Here is a 13,910-nt window from a genome sequence, read left to right as displayed (position 1 = left end):
GGGGAAAGGGCGGGGCTGAGTGGGCTTTGAAGCGCCCGGCTGCCAGGGCCATTGCTCCTCCTAGCGCCGGCGGTGAGGCGTGATCCCTGGCCGTCACCACCCACCGGCCAGGGGCCGCGAGCTCTAACAGTGAGTGTCCAAGCTGGACACTCGTTAAAATCACCAAGGGCAGCTTTTACAAATTCCAATTCCATTGAAATCAGGCACTCTGGAAGAGGGGCCCACTCCCTGATATTTTAAAAAGCACCCCAGATAACTCCAAAAAGCACCCAAGTTTGTGAACTTAGAGACGGGGAGGGACCTTGTCCTCATAGAGTTTACAGCCTCTGTGAGCGCGAATACAAATTTAAGATAAAAAAGGTTAGGGGCGCCTGGGTGGCTCAGTCGGCTGGGCGTCTGACTTCAGCTCAGGTCATGATCTCGCGGTCGTGAGTTCGAGCCCCTCGTTGGGCTCTGTGCTGACAGCTCAGAGCCTGCAGCCTGTTTCAGATTCTGCGTCTCCCTCTCTCTATGACCTTCCACCATTCGTGCTCTGTCTCTCTCTGTCTCAAAAATGAATAAACGTTAAAAAAAAATTTAAAAAAAGATAAAAAAGGTTAATTATCCCTGTTGAAAAAAAAAAAGGGGGGTGGAAAGTATCCCGGAGCTGGTGTGGCATCTCCACAGTCATCAACTATGCAGATTCCTTCTAACTTTTGGCACCACCCTCCACAGCGTCATGCATTCTGGTCTTCAGGTTGTCTGTGAAGCAAGATGACCCTGCCAATTCCTTCCTCAGGTCTTGGTCTAAGGCAGCAGAAAAGAGACAAGGGTCACATTCATGGAAGCTACACCCAATGGCTTCTATCTGATTTCACAGGTCATTCACATTTGCAAGCAAGACTGGAAGAAAAAAATCATCAAAAAGTTTTTTGATTTAGATAGTTACATTGCATCCTCAACCATGTAGGGGTTCTGCTTGTAAGGGAGAAGGAGAGCATAGGTTCTGGATAGGCACATAGCAGCCTTGGCCATTCTACTTATTACTTTTAAAAATCTCTGAGGGAAAATTTCAAACTTATAAAGTTAGAATTTAAGATAACGAACCCCATGCTCAACCCATCACCCCAGCTTCAACCATTATTAATTTATCTCAAATTTTTTTCATCTGTACCTCCTGTCCTCTTACCTTTTACCTACTGGAATATTTTGTTTATTTTTTATTATTACTATTTTTATTTTAGAGAAAGCATGCAAATGGGGGAGAGGGGCAGTGGGAAAGAGAGAGGGAGAGAGAGAGAATCCCAAGCATGTCCACACTCAGTGCAGAGCCCTACTTGGGACTCAATCCCATGACCCTGGGATCATGACCTGAGCCAAAATCTAGAGTTTGGCTGACTCAGCCACCCAGGGACCCCTGGAATATTTTGAAGCAAATCTCAAATATTATATCTTTCCATCCAAAACATCTACATATTTATCTCCTGAAAATAGAAACTCTTTAAAAATTACCATGTTAGCATGATCACACATAAGTATTTTAACAATTATTTCTGAATACCAAATATCCAATGTTCAATCCCCTGATTATATCATCATTTATTTTTAAACTTTCGTTTGTTTGAATTAGAATCCAAATAAGAATCACACATTGTTATTTGGTTGATACATTTTTAATGTTTCTTTTAATTTTGACATACCTACTTATCTAAGGCTAAGTCATTTAACAGGAACAAAGCCTTTCATTGTAGGAATAAATGTAAGGCCTCAAATGTCAATATTCTAAGAAAAATAACACAGTAACACAAATTCACCCTGTAGCATCAAGAACAAACATTATCAGATTATTTCCCATGAGAAAATAAATAGGAAGATGAGAGCATAAAGGCACTGAATTCAAGAGGAGAGGGGGGGAAATGTGGGAAAAATATAGAAATGAGTAACTGGATTACACTGCCTAGTTCATATTTCTTTCTAAGACAGGATTATTTATCAAGACTTGAAATATAATGACAGAAACTCAAGCCAAACTGACTTAAGCAAGAAAAAAAAGACTTCATTTGGCTTATAAAACAATAAAGGGTACATGTGTAGGTCTTCAGTTACAGCTGGAGCCAGAAATTCAAACATTTTATTAAAGAACCACCTCTATCTCTCAGTTCTGCATTCCTCTGTGCTGATTCCATTCCCAGGCAGCCTTTTCCCTATGGTGACCGCTGGTACCTCTAGACTCAGACTCTAATAGGTTAGCAGTTCTTGCTTTCCTATGTAATCTAGCAAAATCATTGGTCTAATTTGAGTCATCTGCCCAGTCTTAAACTAAGCAGCCTGTTTAGGGGGGTGGAATGGTCAGGTTGGCCACATATCCTGGAGCTGGGAGTTAGGATAATCCTACCCAAAACACAGGGTCTGAGAGTAGGACAGAAATGGTTTCTGGAATGTAATTTTACAGACAAGGATGAGGAAATTGGGAGGGGTTGTTTTGAACAAAAGTTTGTTGGAGAAAAGCAAGAGTTTCTCATTGGCTGAGTTGCAGAGGGGATTGATTTCTTGTAGGGGATGCAATGTACATCTTTCTCTGTTGGGGTCTGTAATTGATGATTCCGTCTTATTGATGATTCTTCCGCTGGGGTCTATAATTGACAATTCTTCCTATAATTGACATGGAATGGTAAGGCTCCTTCTAGTCTCCTGATTCCATATCAGAGAGGTTTCCCTTTATTTTTATATGAGCAAGATAGAAGAAATTGCTGGACTGGTCCTTGCAAGAAATATAAGCAAGAGTAAAAGCAATGTGAACTCTAGTCTTCAGGGAAAAATAATAACAATGATAACATCAATAAACTTTTAGTGGGTACTTAGTCTAATTCAGGCATTTTGCACAGATTATCCTATTTAATCTTTGTAATAAACATGAATACTTACAATTATGATCTGTAATTTACAGATGAGGAACTGAGGCTTATAATCACGTACTTGCACAAGTGAGTATCTCAGAACCTGTCCTCTTTTGATGAAACTCTGTTACCTCTCGGAACCAAAAGGGTCTTTCACTCACCCCCATGTTTTATGTTTTGAACCTAAAGACTCCCATCATTGTTTCATTCTCTCATGCCATGCATATTCCACACGTGCAATTCTGGATTATTTATGAATTCTAAGTGTTTGATACTCAACTGACTTTGACAGAAAATACTTTTCTTTGTACTTTTTGTACTTCCTTTTTGTCCTTTTCTTGCAGCTAGGGGTCAAGTTTAATTTATTTCTGGATGTCCCCAAGTCAGAATCAACTAAGATCCTCATTGTAGAATAAAGATCAAAATCTCTTTAAGCAATAGGACTCTGCGCTTCTGGGAAGCTGGAGAAATATTTAACCCTCTGGTTTTAACGGTGGATAGTGACCAATAAGTTTGGGGACAGCTTCATAGCTCTACTTCCTAAAGAGGGAAAGCTCCCAGTGTAATAGACGGGGTGCATTCTGAGATACCTCACAGATCAGAGATAGGTCTGACCCTTTGGGGAGTTATAACATTCAAGGCAGATTGTGTTTTTACATTCCCTGCTAAAATACGCTCCTTTATCTTGTTCTTAAGTCATTTTCCAACTGACAATATTAAAACCCAAGGCGTATACTCATTATGCAGTTCTCATGGGGACCATTTCTCAATTCTCATTGCCTGTCAGAGCAGCTGAGGTGAATCAGCCCAGAAAATCAAACTCCTCACTTTTACAATGTTTCATACCCTAAAATGATTTATGCCTCTTGGTGGCATTTTTTTGGTTTTGTTTGTTTGTTTGTTTGTTTGGTCGAGGGTTTTTTTTTAAACTAGAGAGAAAAAGAGAAAGAAAAAAGCTTACACTTTTCCCCTAGTGTTCTCTCCTCATTTTATGGAGTCTTTATCCAGTGTGTGCTTTTTTAGTGTTATACTTAGAGCCCCAATTTCTGGGCCACCAGGGTGTCTCTTACAAAGACTCAGAGGGATGTAGTATGATTAGAGGCAGGGAAGGAAAGTCACCAGCATGAAAACTACACACACACTTCTCTCTCTGAGAGAATTCCACCCATTAGTGAGAAAGAGGAAGACGGGGGGAAAAATATCAAGAGACCTTTAGGTAGTCCCAGCTCAGTCATTAACTAGCTCTGTGAACTTGAGGAGTAGATGACTTCTGACATCATGCTCAGCTCAAAGCATTAGGGTTTGTTCCTTTTGAGAAGTATTTCCTGGGGAGCCTGGGTGGCTTAGTCAGTCAAACACCCTACTTCTGGTTTCAGCTCAGGTCATGATCTCATGGTCGTGGGATTGAGCCCTGAGTCAAGCTCTGTGCTGGGCATGGAGCCTGCTTAAAATTTTCTCTCTCCTTCTTCCTCTGCCTCTTCCCCACTCGCACGCATATGTGTTCTCTCTCTCTCTGTCTCTCAAAAAGAAAAAAAAAAAAAAAGGAATTCCCTCTTCCTGTGACCTGCTTTTAAATATAAACATGACAAGGTGGAGAGTAATAGACTTTTAAGTTAAAAGGGAGAATTAAGACTGACCCACATTTTGCTTTCCCTACTTCTTAACAAATGTCCCCCAAATAAGTTTTTTTTAAATCCTTGCCTCCCAAAAAATCATTAATAATTGGCAATAAACAGAGATAATGTAAGGTAATAAACTTCAAAAACTGATGTCAAGGAGGGAAGTAGAAGATTCTGGAGCAAAGTGGAAAGGCAGAGGCCTGACTCCTCACCACACCACCACCTGAAATCATATTGGAAAACCCACAAATCTAAGAATTGCAAGCAATCTGAAGATTACCAACTGAGGGATAGCCTTTCTTTCCCCCCTATTCTTGGCAATCACTCTGTCTCTGAGTCCAGTTTCCCATTGGGAAATGACCCAAAGGTTGAGCGTGTTCCCCAAAGAGATGGACTATTCGTTGAAACTGCAAAAAGCAGAACAATGGCTCGGTGCATTTAACAATGAAAATGAGAAAGTGGGGGAGGCAAGGAAGGAGGAAATCATGCAAGGAATGATAAAGAAAATGATCTATAGGAATACATAAAGGAATAACAAGACATTTTATATCTCTGTGAATTGTATATATACTAAAAATAAGACTTCATCAAGAAGAGAGTAAAGAGAAACAAAAGAAAATGATAAAAAGGAGAGCTTCAGACTGAAAAATATAAATTGAGGGGTGCCTGCGTGGCTCAGTTTGTTAAGTGTCTGACTTTGGCTTAGGTCATGGTGTCACGGTTTGTGAGATCGAGACCCGCATCTGGCTTTGCCCTGACAGCTCAGAGCCTGGAGCCAGCTTCGGATTCTGTGTCTCCCTCTCTCTCTGCCCCTCTCCTGCTCATGTGTGCTCACTCTCTCTCTCTTAAAACGATACACACACACACACACACACACTTCTTTTATTAAAAAATTAGTGGTTTCCCTAGAATTTGCAATATACTATAATATTTGTGGAGCTAAAAAAATTTTTTTAATGTTTATTTATTTTTGAGAGACAGAGACAGAGCATGAGCAGGGGAGGGGCAGAGAGAGAGGGAGACACAGAATCTGAAGCAGACTCCAGGTTCCACCTGGAAGGGCACCTGGGTGGCTAAGTTGGTTAAGTGACCAACTCTTGATTTAGGTTCCGGTCATGATCTCACACTAATAGAATTGAGCCCTGCGTTAGGCTCTACCCTGAGCTTTGAGCCTGCTTGGGATTCTCTCTCTCCCTCTCCCTTTGCCCCTCCCCCTCCCCCTCTCAAAATAAATAAATAAACATTTAAAAAATATACGTATATACATATAAATTGAGGGGCCAAAAAACACGATTACAGAATTAATACACTGAATTACAAATAGCAAGGAATAGAAGAGACACCTTTGGAAATCAAGTTAAGAGAAAAGCTTAAGATGATCAGAGTGCATGCAGTTGAAAAAAAATTAAAGAAAACACAGAGAAGCCCACAGAAACAGAAGATAGAAATGATCCAACATGAGGATAATTTGTGTCCTAAATGCAAAGTAACCCCCATAATGGCCAGAAGATTTAATACAGGTGATTACCCAGAAAAAAAAAATTGAGCTTCTAGGTGGAGATGCACACCGCATTCAAGGAAAAGTTATTAAGGGACGCTTTACAACGGTAAATATCAGAGGTAAGTTATTCCACCTTAAGGATAAAGAAAGAATACTTCAACCATTCAGGTGAAAAGCGAATTGACTACAAGAAAGAAAAAAAAAAATCAGGCTGGCTGGCTGGCCTCCAACAACGGTACAGTAGCATTCCTCCCCCCATATTCTTTTTTTTGAAAAATTTCAGCCATACAAAAAAATGGAAAGAATTGAACAGCAAACATCCATATACCCTTCACTTAAATTCTTCAAATTGAAACATTTGCAATTTTTTCCTTCCTATATATCTGTACATACACAGTGGTGGTTTTAAAACTCCACAAATACAGAACCTGGAGCCTGCTTCAGATTGTGTCTCCCTCTCTCTCTCTGCCCCTCCCCCACTCATGCTCTGTCTCTGTCTCTCAAATAAACATTAAAAAAAATTTTTTTAGCCCCACAAATATTATAGTATATTGCAAATTCTAGGGAAACCACTAATTTCTTACGAAAGAAGTGTAACTGTTTACTAATAAAAAATGCTCAGGGCACCTGGGTGGCCCAGTCGGTTAAGTGTCTGACCCTTGATTTCGACTCAGGTCATGATCTCACAGTTCATGAGATCAAGCCTTGTGTCAGGTTCTGTGCTGACACAGAACCCCTCACTTGTTTTCTCTCTCTCTAAATAAATAAATAAATTTAAAAAATAAACCATGCTCAATGAAACTCAAAGAAAGTAGAAAAAGAAGCCTCTGGCAACAAATAGAAAATACTCACAAGCATGACTGATATTAACCCAAATATATGAATAATCACTTTATTTTTTTAATATAGCTTTTTAAAAAAATTTCTTAATTTTATTTAAATCCAACTTAGCATACAGCGTAATAATAATTTCAGGAGTAGAATTTAGTGATTCATCACTTACATATAACACCCAGTGCTCAATAATCACTTTAAATGTGAATGGGTCTAATTATACCAATTAAAAGACAGAAATTGTCAGAGTGGATTAAAAAAAAAAAAGTAAGATCCAACCATAAGTTGTCTACAAGAAAACCACTTTGAATATACAGAATCCAATAGATTAAAAGTAAAGGTATGGAGAAAGATTACCACAATAATGCTAATCAAAAGAAAACTAAAGTAGTTATATTCATATTGGACAATGTAGACTTCAGAACAAGGAAAATTATCAGGGATAAAAAGCGACACTACCGAATAATTGAGGGGTCATTTTCCAAGAAGACTTACATTCTTAAACATGCATGCACCTAACAGCAGAGCATCATAATATGTGAGGCAAAACCTGATAGAAAAAAAAGAAAAATAGACCAATGCGCTATTATAGCTGGAGATCCAACATCTGTCCGTCAATAACTAATAGATCAAGCAGGCAGAAAAATCATTTATGATATAGTTTAATGGAACAACACTATAAATTGATCTAATTGACATTTATGGAATATTCTGGCTAACAAAAGCAGAATACACATTCTTTTCAAGCTTGCAGAGACCATTCACCGAGATAGACCACATTCTGGGCCATAAAGTACACCTTCTTATTTATTTATTTATTTATTTATTTATTTTTATTTATTTATTTATTTATTTGTTTATTTATTTATTTATTTTTGAGAGAGAGAACTCACTGGAGGGGCAGAGAGAGAGGGAGAAAGAGAGAATCCCAAGCAGGCCCCACATTGTCAGCGCAGAGCCCAACACTGGGCTCAATTCCATGAACCTTGAGATCACAACCTAAGCTGAAATCAAGGGTAGGACACTTGACCCACTGAGCCACCCAGGCACCCCATGGGCTATAAAGTACACCTTAAAAAATTTTGAAGACTACAAGTGATACAAAGTATATTTTTAGACTACAATGGAATTAAACTCTTAAAAGTCATATCTCGAAATTGAGTCACATTGTTGGGTTAGGGCTTCAACATATGAATTTTGAGGGGACACGACTCACTATATCGTACACACACACACATCTTCAACTATGAGAGGCTAATTTATGTCTCTGGCTTCTAGAGTCTAGCATTTTAATGCAACAGAATGTGTCCATGTAATAAAAGAATAAGGTGAGAAGTTCAGTGGCCTGTTGAGGGGAAGGGACAAGGACGCAAATAAAAAACTTAATATTTTTTCAAAAATATTAAGAAGGAAATCTTTCTTCTTTCTACCTCACATATTCTAGAGGATGGTTGTTGCACTTGGGGGGCATAAAATACCCAACCCAAACAATAACAAGGTATAAACAGCCCCTTGAATCCTGACTGGTTGTGGCTAAGCTGACCTCAAGAGAGACTCAGAGCTGACTAGAGATTGGAGCACCGGTTTCTACTAAAAGAAAAGGAGGACGAGATGTATTAATAGAGCAGCTTTATAGTACAAAATCTCCCCAGTTTTTCACAGAGATTGTATGTTACTGTTTTCTGCCATATGCTTAGTTCACACAAAGAAAAGAGTAAACGCACTATATAATCAATGCCTTGACAAAAATAAGACGGAAAAAAACCTGGGTAATTTGAGGAGAATTTAATCAAAGGGACTGCTTGAAAAACATGGCAGAGTTTTCAGAAGGTGACAATTGATGGTGCAGTTCCCTGGGGTTTATAACCTTAAGGAACAGTTATTATCTCTAAATGTGAAGACTTAAAGTCACATGAGTTTGCGGAGGCAGCTCTGTGGAAGCGGCCACCTGGCAGGAGCTGTGACCTCTGGTTAGGTTCAGAGTACCCCGTCAGAAACTCAACAGGAAGGAAGCTAGGAGAATAAATATCTGCCTGTATTTTCTTCCCACCTGTGGGTCTTCTTCTGATAACCCCTACTTCCATTGGCTGGACCCATCCTGAAGCCAGGAGGCAAAGGGAAATCTTGAAGCAGTCCATATAGGTCAGGCCCCCTCAGTCCAGGACTGGGTGGACAATCATGGAGAGTGGACCTTGAGGAGAAGGCAACTAACACGTACACTTAGGTCGTGGCTTTCACATATCGATATACTTTGAATTTGGTAAAATATTTCTTAGAAGAGAGCATCAGTACTTTATGTATAAATATTTGAGATCAAGTATTATAAGTCACAAAAACCGTATCTTTTGACAGAGACTTTTCCCAAAACATTGAACACGTAAAGGACACTGTTATATTCATATTTATAAACTGGGCCGTTTCCAATTCTCGAAGCAGAGAACAGCAAGCCTTGCCAAGTTTTCTAGAATCAATTAATTGCAGAAATACCTGCCAGTCAGATCTCTACTAATGGGTCACAGGAAAACCAGAAAGAACTGTTTGTGTACCATTTATATAGATGTGTTCATTTTGCTGAATATGTTCTAATCTTCTAGAACCAAGGTGTTTTTCTTGCCTACCTTCTGCAAGTTCTTCTCCTTAAAAAAAAACTTAGCAATAAAAATGAAAACTCAAGGGGTGACTGATTGGCTCAGTTGGTTAAGCATCAGACTCTGGCTCAGGTCATGATCTCATAGTTTGTGAGTTCAGGCCCCGCATTGGGCTCCGTGCTGACAGCTCAGACCCTGGAGCCTCTTCGATTTCTATGTCTCCCTCTCTCTCTCTCTGCCCCTCCCCTGCTCATGCTCTCTCTCTCTCTCTCTCTCTCAAAAATAAATTAACATTAAAAAAATTTTTTTAATGAAGACTCAATTAGAATTTCATTTTATTAACTGTCATTATGATGTCCAAATCTGTATAATGAGGTGATTTCCACATTTTGGAAAATTCTATCTGTGTAGATATGACCAAGCAAACAGAGTATGCTTCTACATCTTGTGTAAGCCTTAAAGCTAAATTAATAATAATTCATGTATTTCCAAGATGCTTATAAGATTTTAGATCTTTACATCAAAGATTGATCAGACCTCATTAGAACACTCCCAGGATTTACTATGTCTCCCAGACCTCCAAATAAACTTCCCAGATAACCTAGGAAATGGTTGAATTACATCAGAGATCTCTCACATGATGTTAAATTACTGTTATAGCCGAGGGGACAAACCCAAGCACAGATTTATCCTCCCAGTTGCTATTGACGTTTGAGAGAAACGGAGGCTGCCTAGAAGGGTTCTGAGCCTCAAACAACTTCCCAGAGCCTAGCCACACTCATAGGAAGCAACACAATCATGCCAGCTCAGATGTGCCCATGCCACGGTGGTGCCTACAGCAGCAAAGCTCAATCCTTCCCCTCTCCACAGCTTGGCGGTTCCTTGCACATTCTGCAGGTGAGTGGCTCAGCTCTTCCCTCATCACACCTCAGTGAAGCTGCTCCCAGGACCTACACTGGCCCATTTTCTTCTCTGCCCGACATGGGTCCCTATACCCCACTGCCAGACCATGCACTTCCCCTTAATGCCTGGGCCCAGCTCCCCGCCCCACTTCACACGATGCATTTCCACACTACCTGCCCCGTTGCCTGTCGGAGCAACAATCCCCACCATCCATCAGGCTCCATGGGTCTTGCCCAGCTCTTGGTTATGCCCTTCCATCCATGGCAGCTATGGAATGGTAACAGCACCCTTCTCTGTACTGACTGTCTCATGCTTATTGTTCATCAAAATAGACTGGTGATTCAGCTCATCGAAGGCCAAATCGGAGTTCAACTGTGCACGGACCCCTCCCCCAATTCGGATGTTGAAGTCCTAACCACCACTACCTCAGAATGTGACCTCATTTGGAAATGGGGTCTTTAAAGGGCTAATCAAGTTAAACTGAGGCCAATAGGTGGGTACTAATCCAATATGCCTGATGTCTTTATTAAAAGGGGATATTTGGACACAGAGATACAGATGAAGGGAAGACACGGTAAAGATGCAGGGGGAGTACAGGCCAAAGAGAAGGAAGCGTGGGACAGATCCTTCCCTCACAGCCCTCAGAAGGTACCAATGCTGCCAGCACCTTGGTCTTGGACTTCCATCCTCCAGAACTGTGAGACAACAAACTTCTGTCATTTACGCCACCCACTCTGTGGCACTTTGTTACAGTGGGCCTAGCAAACCAATATAGGATATACTGCTACACCGGGCTCTGGATTTACTGATCCATTACGACGAAACCGGGCTCTTCCCGGTGATATTGTTTTGTTTTGTTTTGTTTTTTAATGTTTACTTATTTTTGAGAGAAAGAGAGAGAGAGAGACAGAGCATGAGTGGGGGAGAAGCAGATTGAGAGGGAGACACAGAATCCAAAACAGGCTCCAGGCTCTGAGCTGTCAGCACAGAGCCCAACGCGGGGCTCGAACTCACAGACCGCGAGATCATGACCTGAGCCGAAGCCGGACAACTCAACTGACTGAGCCACCCAGGCGCCCCTTGTTTTATTTTTTTAAACCATGAGCTCTAAAAGAAACGTTGTTTTGTTCAATATATTCGGTTTAAGAAGTGGTGAGAGTGTTCATTTAATTTTTATGTAGGTCCTTAAGAGTTAAGCTTTGAGTGGAGAAGTTTTGTTCCTTGATGATGCCAAAAGGATGAGATTTTTACCATAAAAAAGAATGCTTGACCTGTGTTTGGTATCCATAAGGCTTCGGCAAATCAAAGTTTTAGTCAGAACAGCGTATAGTTGCTGTCTTCTTCAAAGTCGGTAAAGCAAATGTTTGCTTTGCTGAAACGCTGGTTGGAAGGCGCCTCTGCCATGTCGCCACTAGATGGCAGGGCAGCAGCGTTCTTCCTGAGGCCACAGGGAAACCAGAGGCAAATTCAGACCTGCTGGGAAAGTTTGCGAAGATAGACCAAAAAGTTTAGTTTTAGTTACTTTTTAGCTTATCTTCATAAACTTCACTGTCTTCTTTCTCAGCACTTGCTTTTTCTTTTATAAAACGAGCACATGTTTTTAGCTGCAAATCTGAACAACACGGAAGAGTGTAGGGCATAAAATCAAAACTCTCATTTATTCTACCTGTCAGAAGCAAATAGCTGGAGGTCCTGCTCCTGGGGATAACATGGCTAGAGATGGACCATTCCCTGAATTCTGTGTAAATACCTCTGCTCAAGGTTCCCTCCCCACCCATTTACTATGTATGTCACTCAAACCTCACAGAATCCCAACTCCAATCCAACCCTAACCCCAACCTACAGTCCCCCCTTGGTTATTTTTAGAAATTTGTTAGCAGTGTTCCCAGTGCTCACCATAAATACCAAATCTTGTGACAGCTGCAGCATCAGATATTAATCTTGGAAAGATTGATAAACTCTGCCATTTTTAATTATAGGTAAAACACTGACATCTGAAGAGACATCACAGAGAAATCAGACTTTGGTTAAGAAACAAATGTCACTTTGTGTGGTCAGACATAGGAAGTTTACTTATTTCGGAGTTAAATTGTAAATTCCTATTTTTTGAATTAAAATACAGTAAAACTGACTTCTTACAGGTTTAACACATGTATTGATTTGTATAAATTCCATCACGATCAGGATCCAGAGAAGTTCCAGCACCCCAAAACAACTCCTCTGTCCCTTTGTCATTACACCCTAATGGCCTCTAAAATCTATATGTAATTCTCACGTGGCTTAGTCACTTACCAGTTCTAACGCCCAGTCCTCTGGTGTATACCTTCTGCCTCCTCACCACCCCAGCAATGCCCTGCCTAAATCAACCCAAATCTAGGCATGGGTTTAGTGTTCCTTAAGCCCTGAATCTTTCACCAAGTTTTTATATTGATTTGCAAACTATAACAAGGTAAGTAAATGTATTTGATCCTCAATATGACGGAAAGATTCTCAGATAAACACACACACACACACACACACACATACACACACACATACAATCCAACTATGCAGTTTGAGACACACCCAAATATATAGAAAGAACAGGCTGTGTGCAGACAGCATTATCGTTTCAATCTCACCTCCAGAGTAAATCTAACCCCTTCAAGCTCATAAATTGTCTTGAATTTAGATTTCAAAGATACTATAGATGTATGTAGGACATGCATAGACTTCTTCAGACTTTCAGGGGAAAACCTGGAAATGCTGAGCCTCCTTTCCTCGTCCTGCCTACACCCAAGGAGAAAGCAGTGATCCTCCCATAAAGATCAATCTCCCCACTCTGTACAGGATTTTGCCCATTAAATTCTGCCTCCTGATTACTGTGTAACTGGTATCCTATCCTATAGGATTTATATTTTATTTTTTTAATGTTTATTTATTTTTGAGAGAGACAGGGAGAGACAGAGCACAAGTGGGGGAGGGGCAAAGAGAGAGGGAGACACAGAATCCGGAGCAGGCTCCAGGCTCTGAGCTGTCAGCAGAGAGCCTGACGAGGGTCTAGAACTCACAAACAGTGAGATCATGACCTCAGCCTAAGTGGGATGCTTACCCGACTGAGCCACCCACGCGCCCCGGATTTATATTTTAAGTAAATCTTCTAGCTCTGATCAATTAATCAGTCAATCAGTGAATCATTCAGTACAACTAAATGTCCCTGGCTTCAATTCATTTGCTTTTAGCACTGTTTTTCACAAACATTTTTTTCTGGTGTCTGCTTAAGATTCTCAATAAAGCCTCTTGGTGAATTTCCTAGCAACGTTACCTGCAGCTGGCAAATATGTCTCTCAATGGCAACAGGGCGCAATACAGCATCCACTATACCTGTAAATTCTATTGCTAAACTATTTCACCCCCAGAACGGAATGTGTGGATTATCTGTCCCATTAGCTATCCTGCCCTTTCACCTGGACCGCCCCACATATGTTCAGGACAGATTTGGAATTGGCAACATTGTCTTATGAATCATCACAATCAGATTTGTTATTGCTTAGAAAAATAGGGTCAAATTTAGAGTCCAGCTCTCAGGAGGGGAACCAGATTAGGAATG

At 40.5% G+C, this 13,910-nt stretch overlaps 1 long non-coding RNA gene across 1 annotated transcript; it reads left to right on the top strand.

The window, feature by feature from the left end:
- Positions 1-38: 38 nt before the first annotated feature.
- LOC147575621 (uncharacterized) lies at positions 39-11,184 on the top strand. The gene is made up of 3 exons (XR_015242747.1): positions 39-129; positions 2,927-2,963; positions 10,855-11,184. It is a non-coding gene; the product is annotated as an uncharacterized LOC147575621 (long non-coding RNA).
- Positions 11,185-13,910: the final 2,726 nt, after the last annotated feature.

This window comes from Puma concolor, chromosome D3, assembly GCF_028749965.1.
Source record: "Puma concolor isolate L17-30 chromosome D3, mPumCon1.1.hap2, whole genome shotgun sequence".
NCBI lineage: Eukaryota > Metazoa > Chordata > Mammalia > Carnivora > Felidae > Puma > Puma concolor.
Note: the sequence above shows the minus strand (reverse complement) of the source record. Positions and strands in the feature narration are given on the sequence as shown.